At 42.5% G+C, this 25886-nt stretch overlaps 1 protein-coding gene across 1 annotated transcript in view; it reads right to left on the bottom strand.

Moving 5' to 3' along the window:
• SFXN1 (sideroflexin 1) overlaps positions 1–11719 on the bottom strand; it is a 76224-nt gene extending 64505 nt beyond the window's left edge. Inside the window, exon 1 of the mRNA XM_006884368.1 lies at positions 11681–11719. The gene's annotated coding sequence lies outside the window, so the exon portion shown is untranslated. The remainder of the gene's footprint in view (positions 1–11680) is intronic.
• Positions 11720–25886: the final 14167 nt, after the last annotated feature.

Raw genomic sequence — 25886 nt, 5'->3', positions numbered from 1 at the left:
GTTTAGGGCTGTTATACATAGGGTCGCTATGAGTCGCAGGTGACTTGACGGCACATAACAACAACAACAACATATCTCTGGTGGCTTAGTGGTTAAGAAGATGCACTGCAATCCCAAAGGCACATGGCTCAAACCGATCAGCTGCACAGTGGGAGAAGAATGGGTAGTCTCTTCCCATGTGATTTACTGCCTCTGAAAACTTGCTGGAAGGTCTGCTAGAGGTTGGTTCTCATTTGATGACAGATAACAACAGCTAGGGATATAGCACTTATAAGCCAGTTTGCTATGGTGGGAGAAATGGCTTGTCTGGTGCTACTTACTTTATAGTTTATGTATGTATCCACTTCCTAAACCACATGTCTCTGAAAACTCAGTGAATCTGGAGATATGATAATAGTTAATAAAAAAAAAAAAAAGAAAGGCTTCAGGTCTTAAAAAGCCGCTATGAGTTGGCGAGCTCTGGTGGCCTAGTGGCAAGAAGCTGTACTGCAATCCCAGAGGTGCCTGGTTTGAATCCACCATGCTCTGTTGGAAAAAAAGGAACAATCTACTCCTGTACCTGTCAGATCTGATTTAACAGTGTATACACACACACACACACATACAATAATAAAATAAAATTTAAGAAATATATTTAAAAAATCACTATGAGTTGTGTTTGACACAATGTCACTCAACAACAATAACATGCTTACTTGTTCCTGGTTTGCTCTTATGAGTACAATATTTGTCACTTATTGTACCGAGGTAGCTTACTGGCTGCTATGACGCTGGAAGCTGTGCAAATTGTATTTTAATATCAATGGGTCAACCACGGTGGATGGGTTAAAAAGTGGAACTTTCAGTCTGAAACAGACTGGGAAGAAGGACAGGCCATAGTCTTTGAAAACATTATGAACAGAGGAATGCTTTAGACATAATACTAGAGTTCTTCAGAATGAAAGATAATCAAAATTGGGAGAAATAGCTGCAACCATCTATTAATAACTAGTACATGGAATGTGCACTGGCATTGGCCACTCTGCCACTTTGAGTCAGACAATTATATGATTTTTTTTTATGTTGGGAATGAAAAATTGAAGAAGGGTGTTGCATTTATAGTTAAAAAGATCTATTTTTGAGTACAATGTTGTGAGTGAGCAGATATTGTCCAAACATGTACAAGGAAGACATGTTAATACAACTATTATTAGAATATATGCACCAACAGCTAAAGCCAAAGAGGAGGAAATGAAGAATTATGCCAACTTTTGCAGTCTGAAATTGACCAAACATGCTAGTCAAGATGCATTAATAGTAACTGGAGACTGGAATGCAAAAGTTGGGGGGGGAGTAGACGGAAATGGTAATCATAAATTACGATCTTGGTGATAGAAATGAGGCTATGGACTGAATTTTATACACTTAGTGCTTTATTCACCACACATGGCTTGTTTAAAAAACACAGATGGTGACTGTACACATAGACCTCAGACTGACTACATCTGTGGAAAGAATCACTAGAACAGCTCAAAATCAGTTACAATGTTTCTAACAGCTCCTTTGAACTGCAGTTATTATTGTTAAAGCAAAGTAAGATCAGGTTCTGACTGTGAAATAGACCAACAATCACTCATGTGCACAAATTTATGTTGAAGACAATTAAAACAAGTCCACAAGAACCAAAATATGACCTTGGGTATATCCCACCTGAATTTAAAAACCATCTCAAGAACAGGTTTCAGTCACTGAACACTAACGATAGAAATCTATTTGAGTTGTGGGATGATGTAAAAGACATCTTCCTTGAAGAAAACAAAAGGGCACTACAAAGACAAAGAAGAAAGAAAAGAAGGCCAAAATAGATGTCAGAAGACTCTGAAAATTACAGTATTAAGAAGGCAAAACAAAGAGAAGAGATGCTGAAGTAAGGGATGAACACCACTGGGCCAATAGGCAACATCATGATAGACAGAAAAAAGATTGAAGTTAACTATTTCATTTACTTGGATCTACAATTACCACCATCGATCCCGGCAGTCAAGAAATCAAAAGACATATTGCACTGGAAAAGTCTGCTGTGAGTACTGAAGAACAATTGTGCCAACTTAACGGCTAAGATGCTTCTGATTGATGTCACGGTCTTCTCAATTATCTGCCATGCATCTGAGAGATGCACAATGAATAAAGATGACAGAAGAATTGATGTCTTTGAGTTGTGGTGTTGGAGATGAGGACTGAGTATTCCAGGAACCAACAAAAGAACAAACACATATATCTTGGACAAAGTGCAAAAGTGTAGCCAGAGTACTCCTTGATCAAAGGCAAGGCTAGTGAAGCTTCCTCTTCATTCTTTTTTTTTTTTTCCTCTTCATTCTTTTTAAAGTGCTAAAGAAAAAGTAGAAATTTTTTTTTTTTGCCTTGTCTGAAGAAATTTTTCTTTTTATTATGGTAAACAGAGTTGATGCCTTTGAGCTGTGGTGTTGGAGAAGAGTATTGAATATACCATGGACTGCTAGAAAAACAAACAAGTTCATCCTGGAGAGCGTGAAGCCAGGCTGCCCCTTGGAGGCAAGGATTCTGAAGCTTTGTCTGACATACTTTGGGCATGCTGCAAGACAGGATCAGTCCTTGGAGAGGGGCGTCATGCTTGGGAGGGTGGAGGGTAGAGGGACAGGGCAGGAGGAGAAGACCCTCAATGAGATGGATTGATTCCGTCACTAGGGGAAAGGGGATAGGCGTGTCAGAGACAGTGAGATTGGCAAGGGCTAGAACAGGGTTTAGGTCTGTTGTATATTGGGTCTCTAGAAGAAACTCAATGGCACACAAAAACAATTATACATATATGTCAAAACATTTGCTATTTCTACATTTTTATATATTCAACTCAGTGAAATAAATTATGTTCAATATGTTGAACAACCATTACTATAACCTGTTTTCAAACTTTCTTTCTTTTTTTTTTTTTAATTTCCTTATTGTGCATGTACCATCAAATCAGATCTGACTGGTACAGGAGGGAAATTTTCCCTCCTTCTCTGGCAGAGCATCTGGTGGATTTGAACCCTCTGGGATTGCAATACAGCTTCTTGCCACTAGGCCACCAGAGCTCCCTATGTTTTCAAACTTTTAATCATCCCTAACAAAAACTCCATGTCCCATAAGGAATAACTCTCAATTTCCCCCCCCCCCCCCCCCCCCACTCACCACCCCTAGTAACCACTAACCAATAGTGGTGTCTAGGCATTTGGGTAGGAACCTTTCTTAACAAGTCAGTTCTCAGCAGCTCCTGCTGGGCCTCTTTGGCTGAAGTCCTACCCATAATGCACCTTAGTCATGGTGGTGATGGGCAGGGAGGCAGAGGGAAATGTCTAAGAAATAGATTTCATTTCTCCAACATAAGCTTTATTTCAGATTTTCGGCTATACCAAGAACATGCCTAAATGTCAGGGGGGAGAAATGCATTTTCCAAAACTTCACAGTTCGAAGGTTAGTAGGGAATGTGCTTACTCTGGGAATTAGTTGTTGTTGATTGCCATCGAGTCGAGCACAACTCATAGCAACCCTATGACAAAAGACCCAAAGCCTTTCGATAACCACCATTTCTCAAAGTTCATAGATTTTCCAGAGGCATGTTGTTTAGGAAGTGGATGCCACTCCTGCTAGTTAGCTTTGATTAAAGATTAACAGTAAGCTATTTTTATAGAAAGGCTTCAGGCCTTTTGTTCATAGGATCACTATGAGTCATGCTCAACTTGGCCATCAACAATTATTAAACTAGAAATTTGATGTTGAGTAAAATGGCTGTTATTTGAAAGCGTTAAGAAAGATTCTAACTGGCCCAGTTTGTTTCATTAGCAGGTGTGGAAAAATCTGTTAGCATCGTTGCTGTGTCCTGACAGTGCAAAGGGTTAAATTGCTCAACCACTAATTAAAAGTTGGCAGTGAAAACCCACCCAGAGGGTCCTAGAGCAAAGGTCTGGCAGCTTGTTTCTGAAAGATCACTGCCAGTCAAGACTTTGTGAAGCAGTTCTACTCTGTACACATGAGTCGTCCAAGTTAGGACACTGGCTTTACCTATTTGTTTTTGGAGGAGGGGAAAAGGAGGAGGATGCCATTATGTTCCATACACTGGAATTTGCTTGCCCTATTAGCTTGCTAACTCAGGTATTACGGTGATAAGGAGTCATGCTAAAACAAAGGCATGCAGCTGGAATCCACCGGCTGCTCTGTGGAGAAAGATGGGCAAATGCGATTTACTTCCTCTGAAAACCTGTGAGAGGGTCAGCTATGAGTCGGTTTTGACTCCTCTACAGATTTCTCTAACCCAAAAGGCTGCATTTGTCTGGCTGTTTGAACCCACCAGTGCTTCCCTGGGAGAAAGCTGGGCAATCTCCTCCCAGAGTCAGTTCTAATTCAAGAGCAATGAGTTTGTGGGAGGTGACTCTGAAAACTCAGTGACATGCCCAAAATGACAAAGGCAGGAAGAAGTGATTCTGACTTCTGACCACATTTCTACTCTACCAAGTTCAGACAGAAATGCTCTATCTGTAAAGGGCTATCACACTAAGTCAAGGAACACTGGAATCCAGTTTCTATTGGGATGTGAGCTGGTCATCCCCAGAGCATCCCCTCCAGTAGTTGTGGCCAGAGGAGAGGTCACAGTATAGAAAAGAAAGGTGAATACAGGGCAAAGAGATTGTTTCAAAGGTCACTCCTTTTCAGCAATCGCTTTCTGCTGCATGTGATTTGTTGCCTCTGAAAACCTGCTGGAGGGTCAGCTATGAATCTGTTCTGACTTGACAGCAGTGACTATGTGGAGTTGTGTGGGTCATAAAATACAAGATAATTTATCAGTCAATCAGCTGAGAAGGCTGTTCCTTAGGCAGTATTCTACCTCTTGAATAAGTTATTTTGGTAGAGTTTCAGTCTACATTCTTCCCTTCTCCTTATCCATGGTACCTGGGATGGAAGCCTGCAAGAAGAGCCTGAAGGATGCCGCCTGACTAATGTCGGATGCTGGATTTGCCAGCAGCCCCCTACCCACCACTCCCACGCCAATCTCATGTACTAATTCTTCAAAATTAATCAATCTCAACCTCTTTATCTATTTACATGTGTATGCTGTTGTTGTTTGCCACTGGATTCACTCCAACTCAATGTTAACTAGGTATGTGTCAGAACTATCCAAATACTTTTCAAGGCTGTGGCCTGTGATTGGCAGCAGGTGTCTTTTGAGGCAGCTCTGGATGGGTTTCAAACAACAACCTTTTGGTTAAGCACAGCATTTTTAATCATTTGTGTCCCTCAGTTATCTGACTGGTCGATTTCTCCAGAGAACCCTGATTCTATGGAGGATCAGAATAGGAATAGAATTAGAATGGCACAGGGATAGTCCTGGGTGAAGATTCTGGGCCTTTTTAGAAATCAAGAAGACAGGGAGACTGATTACCTCCCATGTTTCTACTCCAAATGCTGATGCCATCGTCCTGTTAGCTTTGAAACACCCACATAAACAAATAATCATTGCTCATATTCTAGTCCTCAAGAACTTTGGTCTTTCTTATGTAACATCTTAGAATGGGTAAAGTTCTTAACTATTTAAGAAAACAAACAATAAAACCCTGATTATTTTCAATTTGGATAGTGGCATAAGCCTGTGAAGATAATGATGAAAACTCTTTACCCTTTTTCTTATGGCTTGGGTGGAAATTTACAAATTAATTTTCCATTCTACAGTGTATCCACATTTTGTTATGTGGCATTATCCATCCCCTCACTGTTACAGCACTCTTCCCACCTGCTCCCTGGGTTCCCCATGTCCATTAGTCCTTCTTTCCCACTCCTTCTTTTGCTTTCTGAGCTTTACCATTTTGCCATTCCATAAAAAGAATCACCTGATAGATTACACATACTCAAATCTACAGACATAGGTCACAGATTAACTGGGAAGTGTACTAACTTTGGGCTTCATCTCATGAAGCGTAGGTTTGGTACACATTTTAAAATGATGATTTTTCACTTTTTAGACATCTCTTGTTCACAGGGTTGCTATGAGCTATAGTTGACTCAATGGTACCTAAAAACAAACAGCAGAGCAGCATCTGGAAACCTGCTAGAGAGTCACCTACGAGATGGTTGTGACACAGAGGCAATGACTTTAACTTTATGAGACAACAGTCATGCAACCATTTTTAAAATGATGTCTGATTTCTTATCTGTACTCTCAAGTGAAAGGTTAGTCTTACCCATGATTATAATCCAACTAAATAAATGCATCTTTAAAAAAATAAATAAATGCATCTTAACACTGCCTGCACATATAATATTGTTTGTAGGGGCCGTCAAGTTAACTGACTCATAGCGAACCTATGAACAACAGATCATGTCTGATGTCATGATTTCTTTAATCTCAAGTGAAAGGTTAGTCTTACCTCTAATTAAAATGATGTCTGATTTCTTATCTTTTTTTTTTAACATTTCCACCTTGGATTTTATTGAGAAGGTAGTTACAGTTGTGTTGACCTGGTTTGGCACACAGTCAGCTGGGCCTGCGAGTGGCTCTCTGCAGAACTGAGGTGCAAGCTAAGGGAGTCTTATCTTTAACCTCAAGTGAAAGGTTAGTCTTACCTGTAATTATATCCCAACTAAATAAATGCATCTTTTTTAAAAAAATAAATAAATGCATCTTAACACTGCTTGCATATATAATGTCGTTTGTAGGGGCCATCAAGTCGATTCTGACTCACAGTGAACCTATGAACAACAGAACTGAATCTTGCCCTACCCTTCACCATCCTCACCAGCCCGTTGTGACAGTCTCAGAGTCAACTCATCTTATTGAAGGTCTTCCACAATAGGATATAATTTATCTTAAGCCAACGGACGGGGGAGTCCTCATATCTAAGCTGAGTCTCTCGTCTCCATTTGAGAACTGGGTGGGCACTCTTGTTCTGGGTTGCTGGTCATGTGGAATGTTGGGTTGTTTTCTCGACTTATGTCAAGAAGACCTGCTTTGGAGGGACAGTCTTCAAAGCTGTAAAGCACTCTTCTCTCAATTTGCTGTACTGAGGTAATCTGGGTTTGCTGTGATGATGAACCTTGTGCCACTGGGGTGCCATATGCCATAACTGATCCCCTGGTGGATGGTGTTTGGTGGAGCTCCTGGTTTTAAGGCAGGTTTGGAAGCAGGAGTGGCACATCTATTTCCTAAACCACACGCCTCTGGAAACTCTATGAACTTGGAGAAATAATGATACAGAAAGACTTCAGGCCTTTTGTTCATAGGGTCGCTATGAGTAGTGCTCGACTCAAGGACAATCAACAACAACAAGGAGCCATCAGAGAGCAAAGAGGTGGAACGGTGGGTCTGTTTTAATGGTCTTTGCTGCCTTTCCATTCTTTCTGCCCTGGTTGCCCCTTCCGCTTTCTTTGCAAGAATCAAATTTGTACTTTTCTATACCTATCTCCAATTTATAAAATCCATCTTTATATACATCTCCAATTTTATAAAACATCCACCGAATATTCAGAGTATTCTAAAAATGTTGCTGTTAGGTGCTGCTGAGTTTATTTCTACTCATAGCAGAGAACTGTGGCTGGCCAAGTTGACAGGTAATCATAACTATCTGACTACATAACTAGAATCAGGTATATGTTTCCATTCACCAAAAACCATGTGCACTCTATTTAAATACATGTTTACAGTCATTTTATATTAAAGCTGAGTGAGAATTCATAAATTATTTTCTTCAAATACCATACTATGCCCTGGTGGCATAGTATGTAACACATTAGGCTTCTTATGTCAGTGTTTCAAATCCGGGAGGCTGGGCTCTATGAGAATTGTGGCATCAGGATTGGTGGAAGAACTACTAACAATCTGCAGTATGCAGATGACACAACCCTGCTTGCTGAAACTGAGGAGGACCTCATGCACTTGCTGCGGAGGGTCAAGAACTGCAGCCTTTAGTATGGACTGAGGCTCAGTGTCAAGAAAACAAAGATTCTCACCACTGGACCAATCGGTAGCATCAGGATGGAGGGGGAAGAGATTGAGATTGTTCACAGCTTCAGTTTGCTCGGCTCCACGGTCAACACTCTTGGCACCAGCAGCCAGGAAATTAAAAAAACGTATTTTGATGGGAAAGTCTGCTGTTAGGGACCTCTCTAAAGTACTCAAGAGCAACAGTGTCTCTCTGGAGACTAAGGTGCACCTGATACAGGCCATAGTCTTTTCAATCACTTGTTATGCATCAGAGAGTTGGACAATGACTATGGAGGACAGAAGGAGAATTGATGCCTTTGAGCTCTGGTGCTGGAAAAGAGTATTGAATGTACCATGGACTGCCAAGAAAACAAACAGATTCATCCTGGAGAGGATTAAACCAAGCAACTCCTTGGAGGCAAGGATTCTGGTGCTTCGTCTGACATACTTTGGGCATGTTGCAAAGAGGGACAGGTCCTTGGAGAGGGACATCATGCTTGGGAGTATGGAGGGACGGCGCAGGAGGGGAAGATCCTCTATAAGATGGATTGATTCAGTGACTGGGGTAATCGGGATTTGTGTGTCAGAGGCAGTGCAACTGGCACAGGATAAAGCAGGGTTTAGGGCTGTTGTACACAGGGTCGCTATGAGTTGCAAACGACTTGACGACACATAACAACAACACTCCTCTGAAGAAAGATACCATTTCCTCCTGTAAAGATTACTAGCCTCAGAAACCCAATGGAGGGTCACAATGAGTCAGAATTAACTTGATGTCATGGGGTGTAGTTCTTCAGTCCAGACATTATCATCTCTGTAAAGGAAGAGTCACTTGAGTGGGAAAACTACTAGAGAAAAGTTCACAGAACTTGATAAAGTCTCCACTTAATTTCTTAAATAATTCTCTCTCATCTTATATATCTAATATATCAAGTCTACACCCAGCAACATAAAAGCTGCATGGGTTTTTACCTTTATGGCTCCCTGCATCTGTTCTAATACCTAGGTAGTAAGATGGTCTGGTGGCCTAGTGGGTAAGGAGCTGCATTATCAATCCAAAGGCAGGAGGTTCTAATCTACCACATGCTCTTTCAGATAAAGATGAGCAATATGCAGAACAGATCATTCAGAAGACTGGGTTTTGTGAGGAGGATTGTGGCATCAGGATTGGAGAAGACTTGTCAACAACCTATGTTATGCAGATGACACAACCTTGCTTGCTGAAACTGAGGAGGCCCTGAAGTGCTTGCTGCAGAAGGTCAATGACCGGAGTCCTCAATATGGATTGAAGCTCAACATCAAGACGACAAAGATTCTCCCCACTGGGCCAATTGACAGCACCATGATGGATGGAGATGAGATTGAGATTGTTAACAATTTCAGCTTGTTTGGCTCCATAATCAACACTCTTGACACCAGCAGTCAAGAAATCAAATGACGAATTGGACTGGGGAAAATCTTCTGTCAGGGACCTCTCCAGAAAACAAAAAAGCAGCAACATCAGTTTAGAGACTAAGACGTACTTGCTCCAGGTCACGGACTTTGCAATGACTTGCTATGCATCAGAGAGCTGGACAATGACTAGAGATGATAGAAGAATTAATTGCCTTTGAGTTGTGGTGCTGGAGAAAAGTCTTGAGCATACCATGGACTGCCAAGAAAACAAATAATTCTGTCTTGGAGATGGTGAGGCCAGGATTTTGAAGCTCTGACTCACATACTTTGGGCACACGGCCAGAAGAGATCATTCCTTGGAGAAGGGCATCATGTTCTCAGAAGGAGGAACAGCACAGGAAAGGAAAACCCCGGATGAGATGGATTGATACAGTAACTGGCGAAATGGGGGTAGGTGTGTTGGAATCAGTGAGGCTGGCTCAGGACAGGGCAGTCTTCAGAGATGCTGTACATAGAGTCATGGCACATAACAACAACTACAATGTCCTTCACTATGATTTACAGTCTCTGAAAACCCACTGGAGTGTCAGCTATGAGTTTGCTCTGATTTGACAGCAATTAGTATTTAGTTTGTTATTGAGTACCATAGTCGGAACTGACCCATAGCTGACCCTCCAACAGGTTTTCAGAACAAGTGAGGAGAATGTCCATCCTTCTCCCGCGGAGAAGCTGGTGGCCTCGAACCACTTGCCTTTGGAATTGCAGCACTGCTTCCTGCCACTAGGGCACCAGAGCTCTAGTGTTGTGTTGTGTTTAGTTTAATGAAAAAAAAAAAAAAACAACTCTGAAAACTGGCAATGGACAAAGGAAGATGAAATCCAGAGGCATGCAGGGCAAAACCCAGGATGCAAGGCAAGAGCAGGGGATTAAGACTGAGAAAAACTCCATGGGCTTCAGAAGGCAAGTTGTACATGAAGCAACTAAGTGTATTAGGTCTGAAGTTCAGCAGAGCTAAGCTTTTTCATTCAGTTAGTCAGCAAATAGCTACTGAAGGCCTACTATATAGGCAATTGGGGGCAGGGGATATGTGAATGAGACAAATGCAGGCCCTGCTCACATGGAGAGAGTAAAATAAGCAAAAACAAACAAACAAACAAACAAAAGAATACAGATAATTCCAGGTGACAAATGTTATTAAAGAAAAGCATGGAGTGAGCCCTGGATAGAACAGTTAAACATGTCACTGCAATCCAAAAGGCAGCCACAGGAATCTCAGATAAAAAGTCTGTCTGAAGATGTAGTCATTGAATATTGAGTGGGGCACAGTTTTAGTCGAGCGTGGAGCCACCATGAGCATGAAACAGAAACAAAGACTAATGTTTTAGTTAATGCAGCAACGTTATTTTAGTTAACGTAACACATGACAAGTTTAGATGGCACAGCCAAGGGAAGGCATCTTTAAGGATGTAACATTTAAAGATGAAACTCAGAGGGCTTTGCTCTATGCATGGCTAACCCTGGGCAGCTTCCTCAACTTCTTTAACCCTCAGCTTCCTCATCTGCGGTATGGGAATAACATCAAGTAGTTGGAAGAGTCGAAGAGAGAAAAAGTAAAGGGATCTACCTCGATCACCTGGCCCACACTTGCTAGGAACTGTGGTTATCATGCATTAAAGCTGAGGCACTGGAGAAAGTGCATGAGGAAAGGACGCAAATGCAAGGACCTGTGATTACTACTGTTCCTCTAACCTCATAGACTACGTCTTCCCTGTTAGCCAGGCAGTGCTAGGAGAGCGGCCGGGACATCTCAGTCCCTGAGCCCTGCGCCGCCTCAGACTGGAATTGAGGAAGCGCCGGGGGGTCAGGGGCCACTTGGTCACTGAGCACGGTGGCGCGGTGCGCGCGGTGGCCCGTTCCCGCGGCAGCCATCTTGGGTATCCTCCCCGCAGCCAGCTCGCTCACGCTGCCAAGTGGGACAGGACAGCGTGGCAGAGCGCGCGGGGTGTGGATGGTTCGAGCCCGCTCTCCTCGGGGATGGACTAGGTCCAGGCTGGGGAGAAGTGAGCGCGTGGTCCTCAAGGTGATGGCAGCAGACAACTGTCAGGGGGCCAGAAGGCAGAGGTCACCAAGGTTCAGGGACTCGGGCGTCCAGGCGTCCCCATCACCACGAGGGAGCTTGCGAGCTTGCGACCTCCAAGCCTCTGAGTCGCCCGGCCCCTCAGGCGCGCGCCTCGCGCCCGCACCGCAGCACCCCGCGCCTCCACGAGACTTCCCGCGCGCTCCCCATCCGGCCCCGCCGGATCTTCAGCCGCCACTCACCGGATCCCTGGGCCGCTGCCCGCGCTGCTCACAGGTCCCACTCAGCGCCGCCTCCGCCACCACCGGAAACGCTTCTCCCGCCACGGCGGCCTTTCGCGTTGCCTCCGCCCCGAGCGCGTCCCCGCGGGTCCCCTGCGCGCGCCCAGGGCCGGGAACAGAGAGGCCTGGCTGGGCCCGGCCTGCGGCCGCGCGCAAAACAGCCCGGACCCGCCCTTCAGGTCCTCACCTGGTCTAGCTCCCAGTTCAGAGCGCATCCCCTCCCACAGCTCATGCGCTGCATTCTGCATCCGCATCCTTAACTCTAAGTTCATCTTCGCCGTCATGTGGACCTCTGAACAGGCTGAAGCCATCGATTTCCATTTTGGTTTCTCCTAACGGAAGCAGGAGTGGCATCTCCTTTCTAAACAACCTGCCTCAGGAAACTGTGAGCTTTGAGAAACGACAATAGTTTTAGAAAGTCTTCAGGTATTTAGTTCATAGGGATGCCATGAGTCGTGCTTGACTCGACGGCAATCAACACACACACACACACACACACACAACCCCACACACACACACTGGACTTTAAAGAGAGACCAGTCCTTTGAGAAGCACATCATGCTTGGTTAGTGGAGGGTCAACGCAGGAGAGGAAGACCCCAGATGAGATGTACTGACACAGTGACTGTGGCAGTGGGGTCAAGTGTGTCAGAGACAGTGAAGTGCGGTTGGCTCAAGACAGGGCAGAGTTTCCAGCCATTTGTTCACAGGGCCGCAATGAGTCATGAGTCGTGGGGGACATGATGGCACACCTAACAACAATGGACTCCAAACCTGCGGCTGTGCAGTGACCTCTGACTCTTAATACCTTTGGCCAAGAAAGAGCTTGCTTCTCTTTCTTCTGCTGAAAGGCTGGAAGATTGGAAGTGAGGACCTTTCCACTAGCAGCCCAACACACTATGTGCCGTAATACAACCAGGGCTGCTGAGTAACTTCTTTATTCAGTGTCTTGTTTAAGAGTCAGGAGCTGACACTCTGACACTGGTGGGTAAGTGTTGGGCTCCTAACTGAAAGATCAGTGGTTCAAACTCAAACATTTCATGAGAGAATGATGAGATGATCTCTTCCTGTTAAGATTTCCAATCTCGGAAATCTGATTTGGGGTCACCCTGAGTCTGAATCAACTTGATGGAAATGAGTTTGGTTTTGGTTTCTGCTTTCAGTCACCACTCATTCAGCCAAGTTGTTCGCTCATGACTGGAAACAACAGAAAATGGAAACCAGTGTCTTCCAAAGTGTGGAACTCGGCACTACCCTGAGGATACATGCCTTGCTCTGAAAAATTGCTTTAAAAGAGCCACTCTGGCTGCTGAGTGAAGAACAGACTGTAGAGGAAATGCTGAGGGTGCAGGGAGAGGCAAGTAGTGCTGTAGTAACCAAGGGAAGGAGGATGATGCCTTGGACCAGGCTGGTGATGCTGCAGGTGGTGGGAAGTATTGGTTCTGGGTTTGTTTTGAAGACAGATTAAATAGAACCCATTATTAAATGCATCATATTCATGTATAGGGAGGTGCCAATATTTCCCCAAATGACTGATAAATGTAATGGAATTCTAAACAAAATTCTGACAGCACTGATTCCATTCAAGAGCATTCCTACTGCAGTTATGCTCACCTTCTGCGGGGCAGTCCAGGTTCATCCCCCAGCAAATACGCCTCATGAGCTGCCACTACCTGTCTGTGAGTGGAAGCTACTATGATGTGCTTCTTCTGGACCAAGACAGGGAGAAAGTCTAGTGACCTATTCCCAGCATCAGCCAATGAGAACTCTGGGTCCACAGTTCATCACAGAGATGGTTCAGGACTGGTCCTTGTCTCTTTCCATTGTGTGAGGATCTGCCATGAGTCGAACACAATTAGAAGGCTGCTAACAACAACTTAACAAGCTGTTATAAAAGGTATATGGAAAATAAAGATCCAGAAAATGTTAAGATGAGCTTGGAAAAGTGAGTAAGATGGAATGATTTGTCCTACAGATGAAACTTGCTATTTTTTTTAAAGGAGTGGCATCCGCTTTCTAAAAATATCCCTCTGGAAACTCTATGAACTTTGATAAATGACAATAGCTATAGAAAGGCTTCTGGCCTTTTGTTCATAGGGCCGCTGTGAGTTGTGCTCTACTTGAAAGCAATCAATAATAACAACAAATAACAAAGGTAGTGTTTGTGAAGAAATAAATAAAGGGCTTAATAGAACCAAGTAGAGATATTGACTATGGACTTCTGCATGGATAGAAAATTGGTATGAGCTAGCATCACAGATCATGGATAAAGGTTAGATGTTCACTACTTAAAACTAGATCAATTTCATTCCTACTTACACCTTACACTAAGTTCAGCTTGAGGTGGATTAAAACAATAATGAGCTGGAGTGGGGCTACTTCCAAGTTTTAGCACACAATATAGAAGGATATGTTTATGACTTTGAAATGGAACATTCTTAAATACAAAAATGACAAAATATAAATGTAAGATTGAGGGAGCAAAGCCTCATATTCTTCAATGGCACCTGTTTTAGTTATCTGGTGTCACTATAACCTAGTTACTTCCGAACGGCTTAAACAAACGGAAATTTACTTTTTTATTGTTTAAGAGGCTAAAAATCCAAATTCAAGGTACCAACTCTAGAAGCACTCCCTTTCGCCCTTCTTCCTTGCCTTGTGTGTCCCCATCCCTGTGGTTCTGGAGGAAGAGTCTCCTTCTTCCTCCACAACCCCCCACCCCATTCCTTGGAGACCTTCATGTGTCTTGCTTTCCCTAGTCTCAAGAACTGCAGGGAGTCAAGTCCAAAAAGTTACATTCACTCCTGGTGATTATTTTTTGGTGGTGCTGAAGTCTTCAAAGCCCCATCTTGACTCACTTTGTGTACATTTTATCCCACTAGGTCATGGTCAGGGAGCACTGGTGGCCTAGTGACAAGAAGCTGCACTGCAATCCCAGACACACATGGTGCTAGGCGACCAGCTCCTCTGGGGGAGAAGGATGGGCAATCTCCTCCCGTGTGATTAACTGCCTCTGAAAACCTGCTGGAGTGTCAGCTTTGAGTTGGTTCTGATTCAATGGTACACAACAACAGCAAGGCCACAGGCTACACTCTAGGGAAACTTCACACACTGTGATAAAATTAAGAAATACTAAGGTGCATTTGATACAGGCCATGGTCTTTGCAATCACTTGTTATGCATCAGAGAGTTGGACAATGACCAAGGAGGATAGAAGGAGAATTGATGCCTTTGAGCTGTGGTGCTGGAGAAGAGTATTGAGAGTACCATGGACTGCTAGGAAAATAAACAGATTCATGCTGGAAAGGGTTAAACCGGGCTGCTCCTTGGAGGCAAGGATTCTGAGGCTCCGTCTAACATACTTTGGACGTGTTGTGAGGAGAGACCGGTCCTTGGAGAAGGACATCATGCTTGGGAGGGTGGAGGGACGGTGCAGGAGGGGAAGGCCCTCTATGAGATGGATTGATTCAGTGACTGGGATAATTGGGATGGGAGTGTCAGAGACAGTGCGATTGGCACAGGACAGAGCAGAGTTTAGGGCTGTTGTACATAGGGTCTCTATGAGTCGCAAGCGACTTGATGGCACATAACAACAACAACAACACTCCCAAACTAAAATACTCATTGCCATTGAGTTAGAACAAACTCATAGCTATTTCTCCATTGAGTTTCTGAAGCTGTAAATTGCATGGAAAAAGTTGGTGAATTTGGATTGCCAGAGAGGTGTCAGGTATCAGAATAATTCCTGATGGGCTAGGCCACCAGAGCTCCCTAGGAGCATTAGATTCTAACCTTAATCCTCTTGTAATTACTTGCTTTATCAGGTCGTGGGGGCTAATTACAAAACTTTCACATTATTTCATTACATACACAGTTTTGGTTTTGTTGGTGGTGGTTGGTTTTTTTTCCTCTCTTTTTTTTCAGGAGTGTCGGATAACATAATCCATGATATTAGCAGAATTGAAATGATTGTTCATAGATTAGGAGAAAAATAGATTCAACACATTGGAGAATACATACCCAAAACCTATTTCTTACAAATTAGTAAGGAAAAGAGAGAAACAGCCCAATCAAAAAATATGCAAAAGATGAGACAAATAATTCACAGAAAACAGTCCAGATACATAAGATAGTCAGCTTGACTAGTCATTTTGGCCCCCACCACAAGATTTACACATTTGCTTTTGGTTGGTACTCCTTATACTTAGAATCTCTATGAATGCTGAACAAGGCAATCATGCCCTGCTGGGAGCAAAAAATTAAAAACATCTAAGTTACTCCTTTCAAAGTGCTTATGGACAAGAATTAGAGATAGACATGTTGACAAGTAAAAACAAAAGAATTGCAGTGTATAATTACAATTTAACACAAAAATTGAAACAGTGTAACATGGAATGTATAAGTCCTAAGATTATAGTTCTACTTGTCATGTACCATCGAGTTGCCTGCAACCCATACCAACCCTCTGTACAGCAGCTCTGACCCTGCCCTGTCCTGAGCCAGTCTCACAAAATCTGACACACCAATCCCCATTGCCCCAGTTACTATATCAGTTCATCTCATCTGGGACCTTCCTCTGCTGCACCGTCCCTCCACCATGGTGAGGATAACATTCTTCTCGAAGGACTGGTCTCTCCTGGCCACATGCCTTATATAGTATGTGAGGCAGAGCTTCAAAATCTTAGCCTCCAAGGAGAAACTTGTTTTTACCCTCTCAAAGACAGACGGGCCTATTTGTTCTCTTGGCAGTCCATGGTATTTTCAAGACTCTTCTCCAGCACCACAACTTGAAGGCATCGATCCTTCTGTCATCCTTGTCATTGTTCAATTTTCTGAAGTAAAACAAGTAATTGAGAAGACCATGGCCTGGATTAGGCACACCTTAGTCTCTAGATTTATATCATTGCTTTTCAACATTCTGGAGAGGTCTCTGACAGCAGATTTTCCCAGTGCAATTTGTCTTTTGATTTCCTGACTGGTGATGTTAAGAGTGTCGATTGTGGAGCTAAGCAAGCTACAGTTGTTAACAACCTCAATCTTTTTTCCATATTTCATAGTGTTGCCTACTGGCTCAGTGGTGAGAATCTTTGTCTTCTTGATGTTAAGATTCATTTCATATTGAAGACTGCAGATATTAATTAACCTTCTGCAGCAAGTGATTCAGGTCTTCTTCAGTTTCAGCAAGCAGGGTTGTGTCGTCTGCATAAAGTAGGTTGATGATGAGTCTTCCTCCAATCCTGATGCCACATTCATCCTCAGAAAGCTCTGCTTCCCAAATGATCTCTTCTGCATATAGATTGAAAAGGTATGGAGACAGGATGCATCCCTGACACACTCCTTTCCTAATTTTGAGCCATGCAGTGTTTCCCTGCTTTGTTCTGAGGACTGCTACCTGGTTCAACTATAGGCTTCGCGTGAGCACAATCAAGTGTTCTGGGATTCCCATTTTCTTCAAAGTTAGCCACATTTTGTTGTGATCCACAAAGCCAAATTCCTTCATATAGTCAATGAAATACAGACATTCTTCTAGTCTTCCTTGCTTTCTGCTAAGATCCATCTGACATTGGCAACAATATCTCTAGTGCCATGACCTCTTCTAAACCCAGCTTGTATTTCTGGTAGTTCTCTGTCAATGTACTGCTCCAGCAGTTTCTGGATAATCCTCAGCAGAATTTTGCTAGTGTGTGATATTAGTAATATTGTTCGATAACACTCTGTTGGATCACCTTTTTTTTTGGCATGGGAATAAATATAGATCTCTTCTAGTCAGTTAGCCAAGTAATTGTCCTCCAGATCTCTTGGCACAACTTGGTGAGCACATGCAGGGCAGCATGTGGTTGTTGAAATACATCAATCGATATTCCATCAATTCCTGGGGCCAAATCCTCAGAGCAGCCTGAACTTCCTCCTTCATAACCATTGACTCTTACTCATGTTATTTCTTGAAATTCTTCTGTGTCAACCCCTTCTTTTTGGTATCATGACTCTGTATATTCCTTCCATCTTCTTTTAATGCTTCCTGAATCATTCACTATTCTGCCCATAGCATCCTTAAGCATTGCAATTCGCTGCTTGAATTTGTTCTTTAGTTCCTTCAGTTTAAGAAATACTGAGTCAGTTTGGCCCTTTTGATTTTCAGACTCCAGCTCCATGAACATTTCATTACAATATTTTGTTTTGTCTCTCTGAGCTGCCCTTTGAAATCTTCTATTCAGTCCCTTAACTTCTTGATTTCTTCCATTTTCTTTGGCTACTTGGTACTCTTGTGCAATATTCAGAGCCTCTTCTGACATCCATTTTGTTCTTTTCTTCTTCCTTCTTTGTAATGACTTTTAGCATTCTTCATGAATGATGTTCTTGATATCTTCCCACAGCTCATCTGGCCTTTGTTCATTAGTATACAAGGCCTCAAGCCTGTTCCTGAGTTGGTTTTAAAATTCAAGGGGGAGGGACTCAAGATAAAATTTTGATTCCTGTGGCTATGATTTAACCTTCTCTAGCTTTAATTTGAACTTGCATGTAAGTAGTTGATGATCTGTTTCACGATCAGTACCTGGCCTAGTTTTCACTGCTCATATTGAACTTCGGCAACAATTCCTTCCATAAATGTAATCTATCTGATTCCTGTGCATCCCATCAGGTGAAATCCATGTGTATAGCCTGCATTTATGTTTCTTATAAAAGGTATTTGCTATGAATAAATCATTGATTGTACAGAATTCTGTCATTCTATTCCCAGCCTCATTTCTACCACCAAGTTCATTGTTTTTCTGACTATTGATCCTTCTCCCTGGTTCCCAGCTTTCACATTCCAGTCACCCATTATTATTAATGCATCTTGATTACATGTTCAATTGCTTTCAGACTGCAACAGTTGGTAGAAAGAATCTATTTCCTCTTCTTTGGCTCTGGTTGCTGGCACATAAATTTCAATGATAATATATTAACAGATCTTTGTTGTATGCATATCGATATTATCCTGTTACTCACATTATTATATTTCAAGATGGATCTAGAAATGGCCTTTTTAACTATGAAAGGAACCTCACTTTTTCTCATCTTTTCATCCCCTGCATAGTGAGGCCCCCTGAGACTGCCAGCTTGACCTGAGTACTGTCATGAATAACCTCCTGCTTAAAAATTTGAATTTTGTTTTCCTCCTAACTGTGCTTGTTTTGGCTTCTGTAAAACTGCTTGTGTGTGCACTGATAAACAGGTGTGGCAAGTTAGCACTGAAAGCTGTCACTGCTTAGCATTCGCTTTGAAATAATTTCAAATGTCTGCCTAATTGGTAAGGGATTGTTGTTCTTGCTCACCTTTGTATAGGAGACGACAATCCTTGACCAAGAAATAAAGGCTTGAAATCTGTCTGTGAGTGAGTGAGTGTCTCATTACTGAGAGCAACATACAGTAGATCTTATGATCATCTGATTCAAAATGTCCTGTGTCAATCTATCTCATTTCGCTAATACCTAAGATATCAATATTTACGTGTTCCATTTCTTTCTTAACAATGCCTAGTCTTCCTACATTCATTCTTCTCACATTCCATGTTCCAATCATCAGTTCCAAATTTGAGGACTCAGTCTCAATTGCCATATCTATTAGTCTGCTCTAAGTGTGCTCTCCTACACATTGGGTTTTTGAAGGCCTGTTATATTTCAGAAGTAGATGGCCAATCCTTCTTCCTAGTCTGTCTTAATTTGGATGCTTAGTTTTAGAACAATATTTGACAGACAAGCATTTTACCGAGCAGATGAAAGACACTTCCTTTATAGAAATAACCAATATATTCACTGTCCTGTCCCCCACCCCATCCAAACCTGTGTGTCTTGTGTCTTCTCTTTTTCTGCTACATTACCATTCATTGCACTCCCAGCTACCTGGTCAAACCCTTACTCCACCAACCACCTCTTAATATGGTAGCTTTGTCCACAAGTCACTTCTGTGATGTCTTTCACCACACACAGCTACTGGTCTCTCACACTGTTCTCTATCTCTTGTTTAGGAGGATTTAAATCTAAATCCCACGTACCAACTTCAGGGAAGGACTTTTGTTTGAGGCAGTATGAGGGAAGATTCTTGCCACTGAGCTTCTGCTAAGTTTTGTGACTTAGTGTCTCTGTTTACATTGTTGATAATTTCCAAGATCCCCATAGGTCTCTTCTAGATCTGATAGTTTTATTTGTCCTGCAGGCTGAAGGTGTTACCTGATTAGGGAGATTAGAGGGCAGTCTCAGATCCTGTCTTTTGGGGTTCCCGATGCTTAGTTACCAGGCCAAAGTTGAAAACTCAGAACCCAGCTCTGTTGCTACACTAACGACACAAACACAAGCCCTCTAGGGCATACAAGAGACATTTTTGCTGTGAGTTACTTGACCAGTTTTGCTGGCTGGATCTGGGCTCTGCAGAGTTTATTCATGTATCTATGGGCAGCCTTGGGTTGTCGATGGCTTTGTTAATCTTGGCGGAGTTCTTCTTTCAATGTCTGGAGCTTAGCTTGGCTCTGCTTCACATTTCACTTTTCTGCAAGCTAGCCTTGGCAAGTTAAAGGGTGGAAAGCAGAGAGGTTGTCTACCCTCTCTATTCCTGACACAAATAACATTATAACAGGTGTCGGTCTGCAGAGAGGTGGAGCATTGAGGGGATTCTATTACTTCCTGTAAAGAGCTACATGGTGTGTTGCACTGCTAACGGAAAGGTCTCTCATCTTCAGTGGTCTGAACCCACCAGAGGATCCATTAAGATTTATAGAGACCAGATGGAGGGTTGCTGTTGTTGTTGTTGTTGTTAAGTGCCGTCGAGTCGCAGGCGACTCATAGCGACCCTATGAAGGAGAGTCCTTGACGCTTGGGTGCCTTTCATCCTCTTTCCAGGTTCATAGGGTTTCCGGAGGCAAGCTATTATGGAAGAGGACACCACTCCTCCTTCCACGCTTGTTCAATCGGGGAGCTCCACCCCACTCTCAGTCCGCATTGGGTAGCCAACCATTAACGCATTTGACACATCCGTGTCATAGTGTTCAGCCTCACAGCAACCACAAGTGACCGCGGGATGGCAACTTGTACACCAGGGCTATACGACCTTGAGGAATGTCTGAACAAAAACAATGAAAGACTGGCCGGAGGGCCGCGGACTAAAAGTCACCCACCTTTGTCTTGGTCACATCGTTTTCTCTTCGCTGGGCCAGCTGATCTCTCTCTCTCTGGAGGGTATTCTGAGTTAAATTCAACTCTGCAGCCTTGAGTCCTTTTACTGCCTGTCAGTTCTGTGTGGCCATTGGAGCAAATTAAAAAACCTAGCAGAGAAGAAGAGTGCTGTGGGAGGGATAATTAGTGTCAAAACTGATAAAAAAATTGGAGGCGTTTCTGACCTCCACCTCCTAGGAATCAGCTTTAGACAGTTAGTTTTGACTCTCCTACTGCTTGTAGAGCTACAGGAGAATCCGAAAACTCTGACACATCATTCTTACTTGTGGGGGTTTTGCATTCCAGCATCTCAATTTCATGTCAGAAGCCCTATGAATCTTCCTTTATTCTTCTTGGTCATGCTCATACCTGCCACAGTTATGGGCGCTGAAACCGAAGCTGGGCCAAATAGATTCCTATCTTGAATTTTTATTGTAGCCTTTGGGAAAGAGAAATAGTTCTGTGTTTTAGGGTTGCAAAACTGGGAAAATCTGGTGCAGGAGCTCTCAGGCTTCATGTTTTTCCAGTTTGCAAAAGTGAAATAGCTGAAAATGTAAAGTGAATTGGCATTCGGATTACATCATCTCAGCCCCTGGATTCATCCAAGCCTGAAACTGGATCTACCACTTGGCCCTCTAGTCATGGGACCCAATGACCCGTCTCCACCTTAATACACACACACACACACACACACACACACACACACACACACACACAGTCACACTGTCTCTTTCTTGACAAGATCTTAAGTTCTTTTTAGTTAGACTCTGTAGTCATAGAGGAGATAATATTTGAACAGAGCTGGGTGAAACTGAACTTTAAAAAGTGGGGAAAGAGGGTAGGCAAAAGTGGAAGAAATAAGGTTAGAAATGCAAAACTAGAAAGCAGCTGTCTACATTATGTCCTCAACATTGTTTTAAATAAAGATTTTTCAGAAATAGCTTCTGTGCAGCCAAAATGCTATTTTCAACTCTGTTAATAATGAAACCAATGATTGGGAATTCTTGTTAAGCTTGCACTGACCAGGATTGCAAAACCTTTGCATTTTATAGACTTTGAACCAGTTGGAACACGAAAAAACAAAGCAAAGCTTAAGTCAACAAAGATGAGGAGAGTTTCTGAGCATAACACAAGTTCACAAAACTGAGGTAAGAAATATGAGAAGGTGCTCACCCTCATTATTTGCCAAGTGCCTGGACTTAATGAGCTTTCTGGGTGTCTAAGGTATATCATTTAAAATGTCTTTCCCAGCCAATGATTAACTGTTTATTTTGTGCTGAAGTATTTACTGTATTAAGTATATAGGATTAGGATGGAATGCAAGCCCCACTTTACTAGAGGCTCATGGGACTTCGGTGCTAGCTCTTTTATTTTTGGGCACTTGATTTCAACAGATAGCCTACAACAACAATCATCAGTCCGCAAAACTGGCCTGCATACCTATAGTCACGTGAGTGATTCCCCTGACAGGTCTGAGTCCCTAGGAGACCTTCCAGTGAACCACCAAACTCAAAGGATATGGCAGAGCTAGTGAACTGAACAATGCAGGAGCTGTTGATGCTGGAAATCATGGTGTTACACAGCAGATCAAGCACTTGGGACAACATTGACTAGACACTTCTTATAACTGGTCTACTAATATTAGCAGTATGAATTATAAATTGTTATTATTGTTATGCAGCATTGAGTCACCTGGGCTTCTTAGCAATCCTATGTACAAGAGATATGAAGCCTGCCCTCTCTTGACCCAATCTCACTGTCTCTGATACATCTAACTCCATTACTCCATTTCCTGTGTCAGTCCATCTCATCCAGGGGTCTTCCTCTCCTGCGCTTTTCCTCTTCAAGTATGATATGCTTTTCCAAGGATTGACCCCTCCTGGCAACATACTTAACATATGTATTAAGGAGTTTCAAAATACTTACCTCCAAGGATCAACTTGTTTTCACCTTCTCCAAGACAGGCATGTTTTTCTCCTGGCAGTCCATGGTATGTTCAATACTCTTCTTGAATACCACAACTCAAAGGCATAGATTCTTCTTTTATGATCCTAAGTCATTTCCCAACTCTCTGATGCATAACAAGTGATCGAGAAGACCATGTCTCGTATCAGATGCACCTTAGTCACTAAAATGACATTGTTTTCAGCACTCTGGAGAAGTCCTCGACAGCAGAATTTCCTAATGCAATTCATCTTTTGATTTCCTGACTGCTGGTGCCAAGAGAGTTGATTGTGCAACCAAGCAAGCTGAAATTGTTAACAATCTCATTCTCTTCTCCTTCTATCATGATGCTGCAATTCCATATGGACCACAGCACCAGAGCTGTTGTCTTCATTAGCTGCATTGAGTTGTGTGGTCCTGGTGCATGATGAACCTGTGCATAACAAAACAAAGTGCTTCCTCGTCTTGTATCATCTCCATGATCATGTACTGACTGGGATTTTGTTTCATAGAGTTTTCACTGGCTGATGGTCAGGAGTGGATCCTGAGGCTTTTCTTCCTAGTCTTAGTTTGAAAGCTTTGCTGAAACATTTTCAGAATCATCTCAACACAGAAGCCTCCACTGACAGATGAGTAATGATTATAATGATGCATAAAGAGCATAGTTCGGGAATTAGGTCTAGTTCTCCCACATGAAAGCGGAGAACCTTACCATAATCACACTGTCTTCTACTAGTAATTAAATTTTTAATTTATTTATTGGCTTGTGTCTTCTATCTCTCTCCCTTTTCAGGAAGACTATCCCACCAAAAGAGAAATGACTTTGTGTCACTCTCTGCCTCATTCTCTGCTCCTGGAAGAGGACCTGCCACAGTTACCAACAAAGCCCCAGTCAAACCTCAGAATCACTGTGAGAGGATCTGTGGTCTCTAGTCCTGAGTACACCACTATGTAGCACTATCCTGTTAGCCTTTACTCACTTTCCATGACTTCTAACATAAATTTGTCTTTAAAAAACATCAAAAAGCAACTCCTCATACTTATTTTGGTTTGAGTGAAAGTTTTCATGATTTTTTTTATTTTGTCAGTTATGGAGCTTTCTGTGCCTGACTCTGTATACACTGTATATACTTTTTGTGCATATATCTCATTTCTTTCACTCAGTGTGCTGTTGAGGTTAATCCATGTTACTGGGCTTAATTGTGTTTACTCATACTCATTCATAAAGTTTTATTATACAAATATATCCCCCTTCCTCTTTTTAACCCATTTTCCAACTTGTGGGCATTTACATTGTTTCTAGTTTGAGGTTGTGTTGAGTAAAGTTATATGGAAATTTAAGTACATTGTGTGTGTGTGTGTGTGTAGGTGTGTGTTCCCAATACAACTTTATAATATACTTGCAAATATTTGGCAGTTGTATTTGAGCCTATTAGCTTTAATTTTATGGTGATCACTCTAAAAACCCTAAACCTCCTGTCACCCCCATCTGCTAAAGTCTGTCCTCCAGGGTGTAGCATTGAAGGTTTTTCTGCTACTGGCTTCAATCTCAAATCAGTTCTAAATCCTGCCTTCCATCCTGACTCTGCCAAATCTACCAGCTCATTGTTTCCAGAAGGCATCAACTATTTATTTCCCTCTTTGATTTTACACACACCTTGCCTGGAGTGCATTTCACCAGAGAGCATTGATCTCTGTATAAACTGGTACACATCCTTTAAGGCCCAGTTAAAAAATACCTTTAAGAAGTTGTCCTTAACTTTGCCAGGGACTTTTTTGGAACCACCACTGCATCTAAACTATACTTTGGTATTACTAAGGCACTTACTTTATTGCATTTTATTTAATGTTCTCTCTCCTTTCTTGCCTGTGAATTTCTGGAAGGCATAGAATGAGACGCAGAGAGACCTGTTTTCCAGATGGCAGTTCCAGAATTGTCTGACTCAGGCTAATACTTTTGACCCCACAGTGCACAGTACAGTGCATGCCAATCATGAGGTTGACCCAACTCAGGGTTGAAGCTCAAAGGCTGCATGTGATGGAAGCTGCAGACCGGTGGACCTGGGCAGAGGAGAGGGCACACCTACCAACGGGGCAGAGTACAGTCCGCTCAGACAAGTGTTACCAGGGGGCAAAGACCTCATCTTCTGATTTGTGTCATTATGTTTGTATACCAGTTGAATTGGACTCATAGTTGACCCTCCAGGGGATTTTTGTTGTTGTTTTATATTCTGTCAAGTAGTATATGACTCACAGTGACTCCATGAAAACAAATCTAAACCCTGTCCTATCTTGTGCCATTCTCATAATCTCTACATTCTTAAATCTTCGATGTATAGCTAGGAGTGTTTGAGTGGTGCAGACAGTAAAGCACTCAACTACTAGGTTGGACCCACCTAGAGGTACCTTGGAATAAAGGCCTGGCAACCACTTTCAAAATGTCACAAGTTTGAAGACCCTACAGTAGTAGCTGTACTCTGCATACATGAGACCTATGCAAGTAAAAATGAACTCAATATGTGTCTATGGGCTTGGTTTTTTGGGTTCGTTTGTTTAATGGACTGTGACACCAAAGAACTAATAAACCAAAAACCAAACCCTCTGCTATTGACTTGGTTTTAACTCATAACAACTCTGTAGGACAAAGTATAGTTGCCCTATATGATTTTTTAATTATTATGAATTTTAATGAACGGTTACAGAGACTTTGGATTTCCATTCATTCATTCACTCATTGTTGCATTTTCTACCCCTCCCCGCTAGTTCACTCTTCTCTTTGAAAAGTAAAAGTCTTTCGTTGTTATACAATCTCTCCACTGCCCCAGTCGACTCCACTATGCAGCCTTCGTTCTGGACTCCATTAATCACAATAGTAAGTAATCATATATACCTTTTAAACAGTTTCCCCCCCTCATCTTTTCAATGCAGTATACATAATTTATCCCATCTTTCTCAGTCCCCCCCAACCCCAATGTCCCATTTTACAACAGTGGCTCTATGCAATATTTGTCCTTTTGTGACTGAGATATTTCATTC

Source organism: Elephantulus edwardii, unplaced genomic scaffold (genome assembly GCF_000299155.1).
Source record: "Elephantulus edwardii isolate Elephantulus edwardi_28Jun2011 unplaced genomic scaffold, EleEdw1.0 scaffold00033, whole genome shotgun sequence".
NCBI lineage: Eukaryota > Metazoa > Chordata > Mammalia > Macroscelidea > Macroscelididae > Elephantulus > Elephantulus edwardii.
This window is presented reverse-complemented; position numbering and strand designations above follow the sequence as displayed.